Source organism: Rattus norvegicus, chromosome 11 (assembly GCF_036323735.1).
Source record: "Rattus norvegicus strain BN/NHsdMcwi chromosome 11, GRCr8, whole genome shotgun sequence".
Taxonomy (NCBI): Eukaryota; Metazoa; Chordata; class Mammalia; order Rodentia; family Muridae; genus Rattus; species Rattus norvegicus.
Genome location: NC_086029.1, coordinates 79446357 through 79462834, shown reverse-complemented (window position 1 = coordinate 79462834; position 16478 = coordinate 79446357). Strand labels below are relative to the sequence as shown.

At 46.2% G+C, this 16478-nt stretch overlaps 1 protein-coding gene and 1 pseudogene across 4 annotated transcripts in view; one reads left to right on the top strand and one right to left on the bottom strand.

Annotated features, from left to right (window-relative positions):
- The window catches only part of Mylk (myosin light chain kinase), a 247208-nt gene that overhangs the window by 72616 nt on the left and 158114 nt on the right, over positions 1-16478 (top strand). The window lies entirely within an intron of this gene.
- On the bottom strand, positions 13265-13950 carry Kxd1-ps1 (KxDL motif containing 1, pseudogene 1; annotated as a pseudogene).

Genomic DNA, 16478 nt, shown 5'->3' with positions numbered 1-16478 from the left:
ACCTCTTGAGGAAGAGAACATTCTCCTCTAATCTTCTGTCTGTAGTAAGGAATGCTGGCCTGGATTCAGCCAGCAGGAGTCTCTTCCTTAGATCCATGCAGATATCTGCTCCAGGTGGCTAGAAGACATTGCTACAATGCCAGAGTCCCCACACCAATAGAATGGGGGCAATAAAGTAGATATTGCAGGTGGTGACCACATTAACATTGACCGAACAGTCTTTGAAATGCCTTCCCATCTACATATGCTGTGGAAATTAACTTACGCAGGTTCAAATGAGGGTGATTTCAGAGCTGCACTGGGTACAGAAGAAAGGGGCGTTCATGGTTATGAGATCCCCCTAGAGTTCCCCTAAAGGATCCATCAGTGTTCCAATTAGAGCAGATATAGGATAAAGACTCCATAGAAGACAGAGCTTCATATGTGAGGCTAAGGATCTGGTGACTGAAGAAGGAAGGTGCTTTTCTAACATCATCCTGGAGAACATTAGAAGCTCTTCATATAGCTCTTAGCCAGTGTCTCAGGGGGATCCATTTTCTTTGTCACAGTGGGAAGAGTTGGATGTGCAGTCTGCGTGTTGCATGGCCAGAGTCGCTTAAATGAAGTCCATCAGGACGGCCCCACATGCAGCTTGTAGCCATCCCCTGGTTCAAGAGGATGGGGTTGTGTTCAGTTTCGGGAGTTTGCTTACAGATACCTACATTGGGAAGCTCGTCTTTTAGCCATGGGCCACGAATTAGCTAGCGATGGTCACAAGCTATTTGAAGAAAATGTACAGAATGTTATCATCCACCCATAGACACAGCTCAGAAGTGTTAGTTATGGTTACGGAAAGTAAATCGTGAGAGCTTTGGCAAACCAAAAGCAAAGTAACAGTGCATGGTAGCCTTGGGTGGGAGAAGAAAGGCTAAGCATAGGGACACAGTGGGCAGCGTGTGAGGCAACGTTCTCCAGCATGGATCAGATAACAGGTATAGCCACGTGACTCTAAAACAGAGTGGCAGGTGGGTGACACACCACACACCTGTAACTTCAGCACTAGGGCAGCCATAGTCCACAAACAAACAAATAAGTAACCAGCAAACCCATAATTTTACCGGAATAATACAGGTAAATACCCCCAAGCCAGATTTGGTACCTTTTGTTAGTGATATTCCCAGAAAATTTGAGGTATAATTCACAAGTAGCTAGCATATATCTGAGGGGGTCTTTTCTTTTTCTTTCTTTGTAAAAATGTATTTGTGTGTGTGTGTATGATCTCTGTGTGTGTGTGTGTGTGCATGTGTGAGTGTGTGTGTGTGTGTGTGTGTGTGTGTGTGTGTGTACGCATGTGTGCATGCCTGAGGAAGCCAGAAGAAGGTGTTGGAGATCCTGGAGCTGGGGTCATCGATGGTTGTGAACTGCCCAGTGTGGGTGCTGACAACCAAAGAGGCTTTTCCTACCAAATAGGATCTGGCAACATTTCCACACGGCACACCAGCCAGCAGGTGCCTTTACCGTGTTGCTCTCATCTCTACAATTTGTAGCTTTCTCCAAACATCAAGGCCAGTGCCTGTTACCAATTGTGACTCTGCCATTCCCCTCCTCATGTCTAAATCCATTGTAGGGCAGCAGAAGATGGGCAGGAACAGTCCTAACATGGTTCTTCTCCATGCCCACCTCTTTGTGACTGGCTTTTCGCCTAGGCTCTGTAGGCATTTGAGTTCATGACCATGCCATACATGTCCAATAAGAGATTAAAAAAACTCAGACAGGACTGGCAAGGAGGGGGCAGCATAAGTCAGAGAAATTCTTTGCTTTTCATAGTGGAAATGTTCCAAGTGTTATTTGAATTTTTTCATAGCAAGTGGGCATATGGGAGAAGAAAATAGGATGGTGGGTCCCCAGAGGCTGGCGAGAGTCAGGAGGGTGGGAGGGATGAGGCAGGGTTAACTGGTGAGTCCTAAAGTACAGCTGTGGGCTCGTGAGGCTTTAGGGTACCATTTCATTGTAGATTGGCTGTAAACATTAGTAGTATACTGTGAACTCCACAATACTAAAAGGAATTAAAAAATATCTCCATAAGGAAATGATCCATGGGCTGGAGAGATGGCTCAGTGGTGAAGAGCATCGGCTGTTCTTCCAGAGGTCCTGAGTTCAAATCCCAGCAACAAGATAGTGACTCGCAACCATCTGTAATGGGATCTGATGCCCTCTTCTGGCATGCAAGTGTACATGTAGATTGAGTGCTCGTATACATAAAATAAATATATAAATCTTTAAAAATAATTGGGATTGGGGATTTAGCTCAGTGGTAGAGCGCTTGCCTTGCAGCTCAAGGCCCTGGGTTCAGTCCCCAGCTCCAAAAAAAAGAAAAGGAAAAAAAAATAATCCATATCTCTTAAACAGAGATATGTTCAACCTATGTAAACAGAAGTTGATATATGCATGTATTGAAAGATTACATGGCGCCCCATTAATGCATATAAATTTTATAAATTGATGCATTTATTATGGTACATTTATAAGGAAACAGCAAGTGCCTTAGTTTCTTTCCCTGTTGCCATCATAAAACGCTCTCATAAAAGCAAATTAAGAGAGAGAGGGTTGATCCTGGCTCTCAGTACAAGTATTCAGCCCAGCATGGCCAGGAAGTCAAGGCAGCGGGAAGTCAAAGCAGCCGGTCCCAAACCATCCTGATTGTTATGTGCACGACCAGGAAGCAGAAGGCAGTGAATGCATGGTACTGCTCAGATCTGTTTCTTCATAAATATAATTTATAACCCCCGCCAAGAGGGTCACCTGCACACACGGGGGGCAGACCGTTCACCTCGGTGAACACAGTCAAGATAACTCCCTATAGCTGCTCCCGAAGTCTGACTCTCAGGTGATTTTAGATTCCATTAGCCAATGACAGCAGTAGCCATCACACCCAGAGAATATTAGTGTTTACTATGAAGTTAGTGATAAGAAGAACAGAAAGACTTCTATAGGCTGAGCTTGGGAAGTGACACTTTCAGGGGAAAGATTAAGAGGGGGAAACATCCTTCTGTCAATGTGTACCCTCAGGATTTACCTTTTACTTTTCATATGTTCTTATCGCCGAAGTTTCTGTTCACAGTAGATAGAAATTATGCCCGTAAATTTTTAAAGCATAATAAAATGCTTGTAAAAATATTTGTACCAGCAGCCTGAGTTCAGTGTCCAGATCCTGTCAGATAAAGGATCAAAGACAAATCCACGGTTTACGCTGAGGATATCACAGACGGCATTTGGACACGGAAGAACATGTAACAAAATGCACAACCCTGCTGGCAGCTAGACAGAGATTTCAAGTTCCGTCTACCTGAAAAGCTAGCAAAATAAAGCTCTCAAAAGCCCAGTGCGGGAACAGCGAGGAGGCGAGATGTTTCCTTTGCTGGAAGCATTGAGGATTACCTCAGCCTCCGGGGACTCAGACTGGAAGAATGTTATAGGGAGCAATAAAACCATTGATCCATTTTGCCAAGAATTCTGTTTTGACACTGTAACTTAACTCTTAGCAGAGAAGCAGGGGAAAATAGCCAGAATGGAGATGCTCAGAACGCTATTTATAATAGCAAAAGTGGAACCAGCCTGTACCCAGAGAGAACGTTAAATCAATGCATCATCAATACAGCAGCTGTTACGTAATGCATCACCTGCCGGGCCTCTGAGGGCAGCTACACCCATAAACGGAAATGTGTGAGAATGGCAAAAAGGTGGAAGGAAAGGAAAATCCGGGGTGTGGTTGCATAGACCAACTGCAATCTCACCAAAGGGCCGCTTAGTAGAGGCTTTGGAGCCTTGAAAGGAGGATTTGCCGCTGTCGTTGGGTTCTCTCTAAATGGTTTGTTTTTGAAATTGCTCAGGGACAGCTTACCATATCAGAGAAAATAGGCACAATTAAAACAGACCCTGCATGCTAGGGAGGCCCGTAGGTACCTATTATTTTTAACTGTTTCCAATTAGCTTGTCCCTTTCAGCAGAATGAGCAGCCAGAGATGGAGAGTGGACTTACAGTTACTGTACTGCAGGCGGCCACAGGGTCAGAGTCTGGAGGTCCGTGCTAGCCAGTGGTCCGCTACTAGTGCTCAGTTCACTTGACTCAGTTTTTTTTAAATCTCCACGTCGAGATGCCTGAGCATGTGTAACATTCTTCCGACTTCAGAGTTAACCACCAAGATACTACGTTGGTAAAAAAGCAAAAGCAAAACACGTGAGTTGGGTTTCCAGAGGGAGAAAAAACAAACATGGCTGCCACCCCTCCATGTTTAATTTTGGTAATAACAGGACTGTTCTCCTCTGTGAGGACTTTTCCAGCTCTGTCGTCCCAGTGCGTTCTCTTTCTTTGTCATGTCCGAGGCAATTTAGAATGCAATTATGTTATCACCATTCTGTACTATAGGAAACAGGCTTGTCTAGGGCTCTGCCTGCCATGGAGCTATCTTATTTTGGAGAATTGATTGCTCCTCCTAGATCTCGGATTCCTTTTTAATAATCACCTCACCCTAAGGCCCTGGAAAAGTTGAAATTCTACAGTGTATTTTATAGTGTGTGATATTTCACCTGTCTGACTTTTACATCGCCATTGTCATTCAGATTTGAGCTCCCTATGTAGCTCTAGCTGGTCTAGAACTTTCTACGTAGTCCAGACTTATATAGTCCAGACTGGCCTCGAAGTCCCCATCCTCCTGCCTCAGCCTGCTGAGTGCTGGATTTACGGGTATGTGTCTTTCCATGTCTCCTTTTTAGGGCAAGGAATGCAGCTTAGAGGTGGAGAGGGGTGGGGTGCTCTCTTGGCACTCACAAAGCCCTGGGTTGACTTCCAGCATCATAAACAAGCACACTCGCCTAGCTTTTGAAAATCTGCTCCTTTTAGCTCCTGGCCGTTGCCCAGTAGAGAGAAATAATTGTCATGTAGGCTATAGGCTTTCTAAATGTTAGTCCCTGCTGCATTAATAATGAACTTATTGTAGGTAGATTTTGAGTGTTTGGGTCTGATTCACGCAATTCATGTTTACTGAGCATTTTCTCATGAGCCAGACAGTTTAGAACGGGAAATATCTGAGAAGCGTAGGACAGCCATTTGTGATTATGGCTGTGTTTGCACTCTTCTCACCACCTTGGGAACTGGGCCAAATAACCTTGACAATTGTGTCCCTTTAGCATTCTATTTTATTATTTGGTCTGTTAGCATCTTGGTATCAGTTTCCTTTATAGCTTATTCTGACCAGGTCTCATTTCTAATAGTATACCAGACATTTGTGTGGCATTTTATCCTATATGAAATCCTTCCAACCTGAGAATAGTGCATGCTAGCTATCTCTCTCCCATTCCCAGAACTCTGTGGAGACGTAAGCAGAATTAAACAAGGTGAGACATACAGGGAGAGAGAAGGGCTCTAAGAGCCCAGTGCCTTGCAGAAGGGCTCAAAGAAAAGTGAGATGAGTTGTCAGTTTCTAGTAGCTAAATCCAACCAGCTGGGAGTGGTGGTGCTGAAGAATTAGTGCCTTGTGTCCCAAATGATAGCTGCTCAGCCCTTCTGACCTTATCCCATGTGAAGCTCTGCTTAGCACACAGCTTAGAATGCTTTCCTTCAAAACAGTTTTGTGATCAGCCTCCTTACCAGCTTTCTCGAGGAAGCAGGATCAGGTCCCTGAGAGACAGCCTGTGGAGTCAACCCTTCCTAAAGGCATTTGGCTGAAGGCTTAAAGCTCAGCTTACACTTTTAGATATTAAGAATATTAATATGATGTTTAAATTTTTACTTTATTTTGTATATGAGTGATTTGCCCACATAAGTATGCTCACTTCATGGTGCTGGTTGCTCAGACGTCTGAAGATGATGTCTGATACCTTAGAACCGTAGTTACAGATGATTGCGAGCTGCCCTGTGCATTTTAAAACTCAGGTTCTCAACAAGTGCTTTCGATCTGACCCATCTCATGATATAAGGTTTTATTATATGGACCCTCTGATGCCGCTTTCCCTTCTCTGTTAGAAAAGGGTCATTTAATTGGCAGCTGCCAAACCTTTGCACTGTGCCCGGTTACCTAGAGAAGTGAACTGTCAGTCAATTATTCCTCTCTTTAGCAACTGTCCGAGCTGGTCACAGTAACCTGCCTGCTTTGGGCACTTCATGGACGCCTCGAGGAAACATTACTCCAGCTATGAAGAACACTGCAACCATGGCTGCTCTCAAAGCCACATTTTCTGCTTCAGTCTTGTTTTAGTTATGATTGCTCCAAACAGCTTGCCCCAGCTCTAAGGTATATCACATTGGTGGTGGCAAGCCTCTGCTCTAGATGACCTTACCTATCTTGAAGCTATTCTTACACAGGAGAGAACGCCTTCATAGTGTCTACACAAAGACTTTGAATGGTGCTTATGCAATACTTATTGTTAGTGTGTATTTGAGGCTTGTTTTTGGTAGCTCTAGAAACCATAGGCAAACAAGACTATGACTGGCGGAACTAGAAACCCTACCAGAATCCCAACCCCCTTTCTAGACCATATAAGTAGAACTGTAATCATGCTTTCACCTTTTTGAGGTCAGGCTAAGAAATGCTTTCCTGTGCACAACTCTTTCTCCCATTGTTACAACAGTAGGCCCTCAATGGCTCTCCCGATGGCCTTTTCCCTACTTTAGGCTACCACAGGTAGGGTGGGATGAGCTGGCTACACAGAGAACAGATAACAACACCTGTCATGGTAGCAGCAGGAAGGTTGCTGAAGAGTTTAAGAGAGCAGTCAGGAAAAACTGAGCTCCGAGCTGATAGGGACTGGGGAAATACTAAAGAGAGTAAGAGTTAGTAGAAAGCTGAGATTTTGGGGGTAAAAGACTATGAAGGATCAAAAGTGGGAGACTTTAGAGAGCTAAGACTACAAGTTCTGATCATAGTAAGGGGTCCAAGAGAGTTCCCCGATATTCAGAGCTATGGAACCCCCTCACCTGCAGCTCAGGAGCTGTGACACTCACTGCTAGGCTTCCTGTATTCAAAGCCAGAGCGATAATCTTCTGACCTGAGTACCCACAATCACTGTGTAATTCGGAGGAATAAGCTTTTAGCAGGCAGAGCCTGAGCCGTCTGTCCTTGGGGTGATAAGCCAGCCTCAAATCATTCGGGCTTCCTTTGCCAAGACTGAAAGGTAATACAAACTCTCAAATTCTCACCTGAGGAAAAGAGTCCCCAACCACTGCTAACAGCTGGACTGGACCTCTTCCTATTGTCCTGTTACCTGGGTCCATTCCATAACCCACACTCCCTGGTCAGGTCTTGGGCTTTGCCCCTTAGGCTTCCTTTAGTCGTTCTAATTGCATTCTGCCTTTCAAGTCTGTCAGAGTGCTGCCTGGCCTCTTCTAAATCCTGCCTCTTGCACTTGTCCTGTTCTTCTTGTCCACGTAGCTGTAGATTGTTCTGGGGTTTTCTTGTGTAGTACACTTTTGGCTTCAAGTTCTGCTCATTAGGGAACTTGTCACTAGAATGCGACAGTCTTATTAAGCAAGTCTTTATTTATACTGTTGGGTTCTCCGCAGCCCCTTAGATGGATTCCTATGCATTGCTATGACCAAAATATCTGGGAGAACAACGTAAGAGAAGAAAAGATTTTGTTGTTGTTGTTCTTTGGTGTTTTTTTTTATTTTTGTTTTGATTTTTGAGTCTCAGTCCATGAGGCAGGGCAGAGTGACTCAGTCCCATGGCAGTTGGAGCGTGACCCAGCTGTTCACATGGTGCTGACCAGGAAAAATGCCAGGTTAGAACCAGAGATACTTAGAATCTTCAAAGGCCTGGCCCCAAAGATCTACTTTTACCAGCTGTGTCCCACCTCTAAAGATTCCCCACCCTTCAGAATAGCCTCACGAGAACTTTGGAATTTAAACCATTCTTCCCCTGACCCCAAAGGCCCATGGCCATCTGAGATGATTAGATTTAATTAACAACATTATACGATCTATAATCCCCTAAGAGAGCCTCAATTAGGGACTATCTACATTGGTTTGGCTATGCTTGTGTCTGTGTGGAATCATTTCGATGAAGGTAATTGGAAGACCCAGCCCACTGTGGGCAACACCATTCCATACGCAGGGTATGTGGTGGGGGCTGGGGGTGGGATACTGAACTATTTGTATGTAGAGGTCAAGCTGAGCGCAAACATGCATTCATCCCTTTCTTCTCCTGTCTATGCATGTGATGTGCCCAACCGTTTTACGTTCCTGCTACCTTAACTTCCTGGCTGTGAGAGACTGTCACCTGGGATTGTGGGCTAAAGGAAACCTTATCTTGCCTTAAGTTGTTTTTATCAGATTACTTTTACAGCAACAAAAGTGAAAATTACACCGTCTGGTAATGAAATGTGCATTTAGTGGATGTAAACAGTTTCCATAGCTTTAAGAGCTCTGACAGTGTTCAAAAGTTCAATGTCTCTTGTGTGACTCAAGGAAATTCTTAACTGTGAGCTCCTTTTTTTTTTTTTTTTAAGAAAAAGGTTACGTATGATCCCAACATACTGTAGCACCATTCTGAAAGAGAAGGACAAGGCCATAGCAAAGAAAAATGAATCCAAATGACATTGAAACCCAGAAGGCCAAACTGCAGTGAAACTCACACCCAAATCCTTTACCTCCATGTGCACAGTGCCTGGAGCACCCTAGGCACACGGTGTCATGTGTGGGCATTGGTGGATGTGTGTAGATGTGCCCCAGTGGTCCTGTACCTGTTCACACATGGCTTCTCTGCCTGACCAGCTGTACTCTGCGTCCATAGCTTTCCCTGAGAGACACTATGCTTGCCTGGCACCTCCAACATCCTGGATTCTCCACTGCTACTTAGGTTTCAGCTTGGCAGCCTCCACACATAGCCTGCTTAGAGGCTTTCTGCAAGGACTCCAGTCCTGCTACACACTGTCTGGCTTCATGGCAGCATCATCACCACCACCACCACCACCACCACCACCATCATCATCATCACCACCACCACCACCACCACCATCATCATCATCATCATCATCACCATCACCACCACCACCACCACCACCACCACCATCATCATCACCACCACCATCATCATCATCATCACCACCACCACCACCACCACCACCACCATCATCATCATCACCATCATCACCATCATCATCATCATCTTATTATTATTATTTCTGAAACTTTGGTACAGCATATCATGATCTCACAACTCTTGCATTCTGTGCACCTACAAAACTGGCATCTCGTGGCTGATTCCAAGTTTGTCTGATAACTCAAGAAATAGTGGAATCCCTGTACTCGCTAGTTTTATGTCAACCTGATACGAGCCAGAGTGATCAGAGAAGAGAGTCCCACTTGAGAAAACACCTCCATAAGATCGGACATGGGCACATCTGAAGGACATTTTCTTGATTGGTGATTGGCAGGGGAGGGCCTAGTAAATTGTGGATGGTGCCATCCCTGGGCTGGTGGTCCCGGGTTCTATAAGAGAGCAAGCTGAGCAAGCTAGGGGAAGCAAGCCAGTGAGTAACATCCCTCTATGGCTTCTGCATCAGCTCCTACTTCCCAGGTTCCTGCCCTGACTTTTGATGATGAACTATGATGTGGAAGTGTGAGCCAAATAAACCCTTTCCTCTCCAAGTTCCTTCGGTCATGGTGTTTCCTCACAGCAATAGTGACCCTCACTGAGACAGCCCTTGGACATAGCTGCAGTGGCCTCTGAGTGCATGGGTGGCTGAACCTGGAAAATACTTCTCTGTCCAGTAGGGCACTCCAGTGCCATGCTCTTTTCAAATGGAAGCTTCTGGTTTCATACCCTGGAGTCTTTTTTTTTCTTTTCTTTTTTTCGGAGCTGGGGACCAAACCCAGGGCCTTATGCTTGCTAGGCAAGCGCTCTACCACTGAGCTAAATCCCCAACCCCCATACCCTGAAGTCTTGATGGTTGTTGGTGGTGGGGTCTTGTAGCAGACCAAGCTTTCCTATGGTCCCTGTGCCCGGGGCCCAGTTTACCTTTAGTGGTGTTTCTGCATTGCTTCTCATGATTTTCATCATAAAGTCAGCTTTAAGTAGCCAGGCGTAGCCATGCTACAACCTAAATGCTATGTTATATTTAGATTTTATTCCCCGAATAAACTAATCGTTACTTTTGAAATCAACCTCACTCTAGCTTACTAAGCACAGATAAAATTTAGCCAGATTCTTAGCCAGAAGAGTGGCCTCTGATCCAATCCCCGGCCTAGACTTTATCACCAGCTGAAACCTCAGGAGCCCAGCCTCTGCCGTCTGCATTTCTGTCCACGCTCTGGTCTTTCAAACTCCCAGTCATCTGTTAGGTGGAGCTAACAGCATTCTGGGGCTTCTCTAGTCTGTAGCTCCAGACTTTCCAAATCCTTCCCACATACCAATTCCAAAGGCCCAAGAACCATGTGCTTCGATCTAGTCCAAGAAATAACTTCACTTCCCAGTACTTTCTATCTGTTACTTTTAGGTTACTGTGACCAAAATACCTAACCAAAAAGCTTAAAGGAGGAGAGATTAATCATTGCAGGAGTTTTGGTCCATCATAGTGGGAGAAGCAGGACAGAGCAACTTCTACAAGCCAGGCCTCATGTTCTGAAGGCTCCATGACCTTCAAAAGAGGAGGAAGAGGAGGAGGAGGAGGAAGAAGAGGAGGAGGAGGAGGAAGAGGAAGAGGAAGAAGAGGAGGAAGAGGAGACCACCAGAAATTGTGGACCAAGCAATCAAAATATGCTTGGGGTGGGGCAGGCATTTCAGATTCAAAATATTTTAACAGGTTTTTAGGGGTTTTGTTTTGTTTTGTTTTTGGTTTGGGGTGTTTAGATTGTTTTGTTTTTAGACAGGGTCTCATAGCCAGGGCTGGCCTTGAACTCCTGATCCTCCTGTGTGTCCCGTCTATGGCTGATGTCACAGATAAATACTACCACACCTGGCACCAACAGCTCACCAGCAAGCTTTGGTTAGGCTATTCCTAAGCAAGAATGAGCTTAACTACAGGCCGTCTCATCAGTCTGAGGATGCACCGATGCTGTCTTTTCAAATGATGTTGTCTAGCAGTTTGTTGGTTACCTAAGGGTTTCCTCGCTTGAGACCAATGGCAAAGCCTAGAAGGAGGGCCGGGCTGGTGGTCAGAGGCCTTGGATTTGGTTTCTGCGTGCTCCGACTTCTAGGCCTTTGTTTCTTTCTTCACAAAATGGGGTCAAACCAGGTGGCTCTACTACCCCTTCCTGCACGAACATTGCGTAACTAGGATTTGGAGTCAGAACCTACCCACTCAGTTGACATGCTGTCCAGTTGCCCCCATTTCCTCCCACAGTGCTTCATGACAGCTGTGGCACTCAGAAGGCTGGCTTAGGTGGACTTTTTACAAAAGGGAGTCATTTCAGTAAACGCTATGTATAGGATGGCATTTGTACTTTTGGAATAAAAATATGGCAGAACCAAAGTGCTGTCATTTCACGCAAGGGAGAGCCACCCCTCCCACATGCATTCCAAACACACCTTCTCTCTCTCTCTCTCTCTCTCTCTCTCTCTCTCTCTCTCTCTCACACACACACACACACACACACACACATACACACACACAGTTATACTCTTACAATCATACACATTCACACACATATACTCATACACACATATACACACACTATTACACTCTTACAATCATACACACACACACACACACACACACACACACACACACACACACACACACACACGCATGCACGCTAGGATGCTGCCCGAGAAGATAAGAAGTGCACTCCCGTGCTAGCTCTGATGGTTTGTCCGGGTCTAAGCTCTGTTCCCTGCCTCTGCTCAAGAGCCTTTTGAGATGGAAGGTAGTTGGGAACAATGATGAAAAATGGATACCTGTGTCCTGACCCCTGGCAGTGATGGTGAGGATAGGAATTAATGCATGTTTTTCCCTTTCATTTGGTGACATACTGAGATCCCCAGGTAACTCCTCTACAAGATGCAAGTCCCTCCCCCAAACCCCAGTAAGATCGTGGGTGCAATTCTAGTTGGTCAGGCAGGGTGGGACCAGCTAAGGGCTGGAGTTCAATGGCCAACACAGCATCCCAAGCCTAGGAGGAAGGTAAGCCTATGAAGTGTGAAGCACTTGGCCAACAAGCTCTGGGAAGTCTGACAGAGGGCTGAAAAAACGAGCCTGGAAGAGTCGGAGCCAGGAAGGCAAGGAAAATAAAATCAAATCTGGATCCTGATTTAAAAGGCATTAGGCTGAGGGGAGCCAGGCACCTGGACATACTTTCCACAGCCTGTCACACAGGGCCTGCATTTTTCCACCAGGAGTGAGGGGAAGTAGAGCCCTGTTAGACTGGCATCCCAGCCTGCGGTCTCTACAACCAGGTTACTCAACAATAGAAAACGCTTGACAAGTGAAGTGCTTTGGGGTTGGAGGATAAGGATCCTTGCCTCCATGACGTATAGAAAGGAGAGGGGAGGGGCATTTCTGGAAGAGTTTTGTTCTAGCCAGTGTGCTGCAAATACAAGCAATCTTTGAACATGATTAATGAATTATGGGAGGCAGAGCTCTTCTGTCATAAAGGCCCGCCTCTTCTCTGGAGTTTGAAATGAATTCTAGATACCTTAACATGTGAGTCATTACTCTGGAGATATTTTGGAGAGGTGTTTCTCAAGGTGGGCTCTTTCAGAATCCACTGAGCATTTCAGACCAGCCAAGGAGACACAGGTGACTCTGGAAGCCACTCAGGTCTGGAAGTCAGCATCATACTGTAGGCATCAGCCACCCATGGGCGATCACATGGCAAAGGGGTGACTCAGAATGGGTGGCTGGACTTCAATGTCTTGCCCAGCTTTACTTTTTTTAAAAAAAAGTGTTCCCTTTTAACAACAGTCTTTATTGATAACTTCCCAACATCTGTAAACATCAGGTACAAAAATGTTCCATTCGGCTGTTTTCTAAGGTGACTGACCAGCTCCTGGAGATACCTGATGGACCTTGGAGAAACAGCTCCCCACAGTCAAGGCTGCCTCTATACCTCCAGAATTCAATACCACAGGAGAAAAGTGCTCCACACAGGGCAGGGAGACCATAGTTGAGTCAGCAGCTGCCAGTGGATAGGACAAGTTCTGCCCTCCTGTGCCCACCCTGGGTGCGGGGGACGATGTTCTGGTTTTGGTCTCTGGGGACCTTAGAAGCACTGTTCAAAGCTGGCCCAGGGCTGAGCTCAAGGTTACCTCTACCCAGCCCCACCGCCCCAGCTGGGGCACACATGCTGGCATAGGAAGTCCTGCTCTTATGGGGAGTGGCAGGAATCAGGAACCCTGCCTACGAAAGAAAGGAGCAGCAAAGCTGACTGACTGTGACCCTAGGAGAACCATGGCTGCCCTGGGCCTTTCTGGGAGGTTGAGAGGGAGGTTATTCTTCACGTGTCTCTTCCTCATCATCTGTCTGGCTGTGGCCGTTGATGGCAGGAGAGCCAGGTCACATGTGTGATAGGACTTCAAAGCCAAGACCGAAGGATGGAGAGGCAGTGTCAGGGCTGGTGTCACAGGAGCCTGTGCTCTGCTCTGAGGTGACAATGGTTGTGGCAATACTGGGCGGAACAGGGTCTTCATCTTTGTCCTCTAGGAGTGAACCCTCTGGGGTGTGGCTGAAGGCCTCTGGATACTGCTCGACCAGCTTCCCCTTCAGTGTCCTAATCCTGCAGAAAATGCTGTCCAGGCTCCGTTTCATGTCCACCAAGGTGCGGCTATGGTGCATGAAGCTCTCACTCATCTGTTACAGCCGCACGCAGGACGGATTGTTGAAGTTCAGAAACATCTCATTGGTTTTCTCGAAGAGGTCCAGCATGTTCTTCTGGGCCACAATTATGGCATTGACGTCACCAGTGTTCACCAGGCTGAGGAAGCGGCCACAGAAGACCCTTGAGGCTGAGTCTGGGGTGTCCATCTCTTTCTCCTCGACCCCTGACCTGCACATCCGGCGGCTTGGGTGATATGATATGTCTGATGCTCGTGTGTCATGGGAGGGGATCCATGGATGACTGTGCATGGTTAAATCATAGCTTAGTAGATCTCAACCTTTTCTGCCTTCATTATCATGCCCAGAGTTCCCCAATGGGAATTTAATGCCACAGATATAACCACTGGTTTTATGTGTCAGAGTTTACATATATGTGTGTTTCATATATAAAAAGAGTAAGGGGGGGTTGTCCCTTCTTAGAACTAATTTTTATTCAGATATGTTATTACTGCCTGGATTTGGTAAACATGGGGACTCACAGTGTGTGTTTGACGTGCCCTGGGAAGTTGATGACTAGGTGGTTGGATAAAGTATGGTCTCTCTAGGAAATGCAGGCAGGAGAGGGTGACAGAATCAAATCTCTAAGAGTTGCATGAGTAAGGTACCTGGATGGGGACATGAGAGTTGAGGGGCAAGCCTGCGTCAGGAAGGGTATGAGTGGGGGTTGACTGCTCAGGAAGGTGCCCCAGCTCCTTCTCAGAGACAACAGATGGGGGCACTTTGCCCCCTGCCTTACCCCCATGGCTCATAACCATCATGTTGTCTGCAAACAGGGTGGGTTTCTTTTCCCTTACAGGATGTGCCTCTTTGACCGCGGCTACTGGAGAGGAGAATGGATGACAAGGGTTGTGGGGGATGATAATAAGAAAGGAAAACAGTTAGGAGCCAGCTTCTTTCTACTGGAGGTTTGGGCATCTGGACCAACAAGAATTTTACTGGGAGCCTGAGCTGAGAGAACAGTGTGTGTGTGGTAGTGGCACGTGGGTATCATCTGAATGGACCAACAGGGTGCACACTGCTCTAGGCTGCCTTTGTCATAGCTATGTATTCAGGTAGTCATATATATTTATATACGTGCATACACACACACACACACACACACACACACACACACACACACACACACACACGGAAATAAATAGTCTGCAGAGTGGTTCAGTACAATTTGTGGTTTCAAATGGACCATACTCTGATATGGTGGAGTCCTGCTTTTCACCCTCGTCCCTGAGACACTGGAAAGGCCCACTGTGTGATTCTAAGTACTTTCTGGAGCTTGCCCTGAAACACAAGGCTGGAAACCAAGTGCCTCTGTGTATCAGAGTGGCAGGGAGGGTGGCAAGGATTCGGGCTTCACAGCCAAGGCTGGGATTTCTTCTGTATATGTTCTCTAAGCCTCACGGGTGTGATGGGAGCCATCTCTCCTGCCTCCCTGTGCAGCCGGTGTGTGCACAGCTGCTGCCCAAGAAAGCAGAGATACCGTGCTATGGTGAACCCTTCCATCTACCTATGGTGGGACATTCCTAAACTACCCGAGACCACACATCGGACCAAGCCCTCTCTATATTGTTCGCTCCTGCATATTTATGACTAGATTGTTAATTAAACACAGTAGAAGAGCCACAACAATGAAGGATACGGCAGAAGAATCATAGCAATGTACTGCAACAAAACTGAACTTGCCACTTGTTTATTTCTAGACTTTTCTGTTTACCATGTTTTGGATAACCATTGACCACAAGTGTCTAAAAGCCTGGAAAGTGAAGCCTCAGATAAGCGGGGACTCCTACAGACACAGGAGTAGACTCTCCCGTCTGTCCACAGCACTCCTGTGACAACCTCCGAGGAAGCGTTAAAGCAGAATTGCCACTAGATAAGGAAACACCCAGACGGGGAAGTAAAAGGAGGGCTGAGTTTGCCCGAGGGTCTGCCGGCCATCATAGTCACCACCATCACTTGCTCGATGGCTCTGCCCTGTATTTCTTTTCTGAACTGGGTCTCCTTTAGATGATTGCTGCAGGGAGTCAGACTTCATTTTTACTTCAACCCCCTCTTCCGCTGCCTGTGATCTTGGGGAATTTGCCTGATTACTCTTGAAGTCACTTTCTCATCTGTAAAGAGGAACAACAAAGTCTCTGTTCCGGCACTATGGAACGGCACTGCTTTTGTCACAAGTCGTTCACTGTTTGGTGTCCTCTGTTTTTCACCTGAGATGTCAGTCACTTTCCAGAGCACTGTCATGGACATTAATGGTTAATATTCTGTTCAATACGATCGGCTGCTGTTTGGCGAATCATTCCCCGGCTGTAACCATTTATGTGTTTTCTGTATTTCCTCTTATAGATTGAATTCACATGTCTATCTTTATACATGAAACTTTTAATTTCATTTTTAATATCATTTCCTAGGGATTGATCAGTTGGTAGTAGAGAGGTTAATGGGACAAAAGACTTTCATCTGAGTGCCTTCTGAAGGGCTACTGGTCAGTTTACGTTGCCATCAGAAAGGGATGAAGCACCTACCAGGCTTATGGATTGCAAGTTGATCGAGTATCGCTCTCCACGAGTTTCTCTCAGTGTCTGGCTGCTGCTTCTCTCTTTCTGCTGGACTGCTTCCGAGTTGGACTCCTTCTCTCTACCTCACTCTGCATCTGCCCTCCAGCTCAGTCCACCACCATGGAGTCAGGGTCTAGT